Raw genomic sequence first — 282 nt, forward strand, 5'->3', positions numbered from 1 at the left:
GGCGGCGGGCGCTGCGCATGCGTAGGCCGGGCCCGGCCGCTGCCCGCCGGCGATTCCTGGGCGCCCCAGGCTCTTCGTGCTGCATATTATAGCTGCACAGGACAAAAGCCACTCAGTATCACGGCTGGCTGCGGGAGACTTCAGACGCCGGGCAGCCTCCCAGGCCGAGGCCCGCGGCCGGCCCAGAAGTTTCCCTCCATCCGGCCCCCCACCCCACTCCGGTGCCTGGGGCTGCAGGGCTGGCGTGGGTGCGTGGGCCAGCGCCAGGGCCGGCTGGTGGGA

Source organism: Pteropus alecto, unplaced genomic scaffold, assembly GCF_000325575.1.
Source record: "Pteropus alecto unplaced genomic scaffold, ASM32557v1 scaffold67, whole genome shotgun sequence".
Taxonomy (NCBI): domain Eukaryota; kingdom Metazoa; phylum Chordata; class Mammalia; order Chiroptera; family Pteropodidae; genus Pteropus; species Pteropus alecto.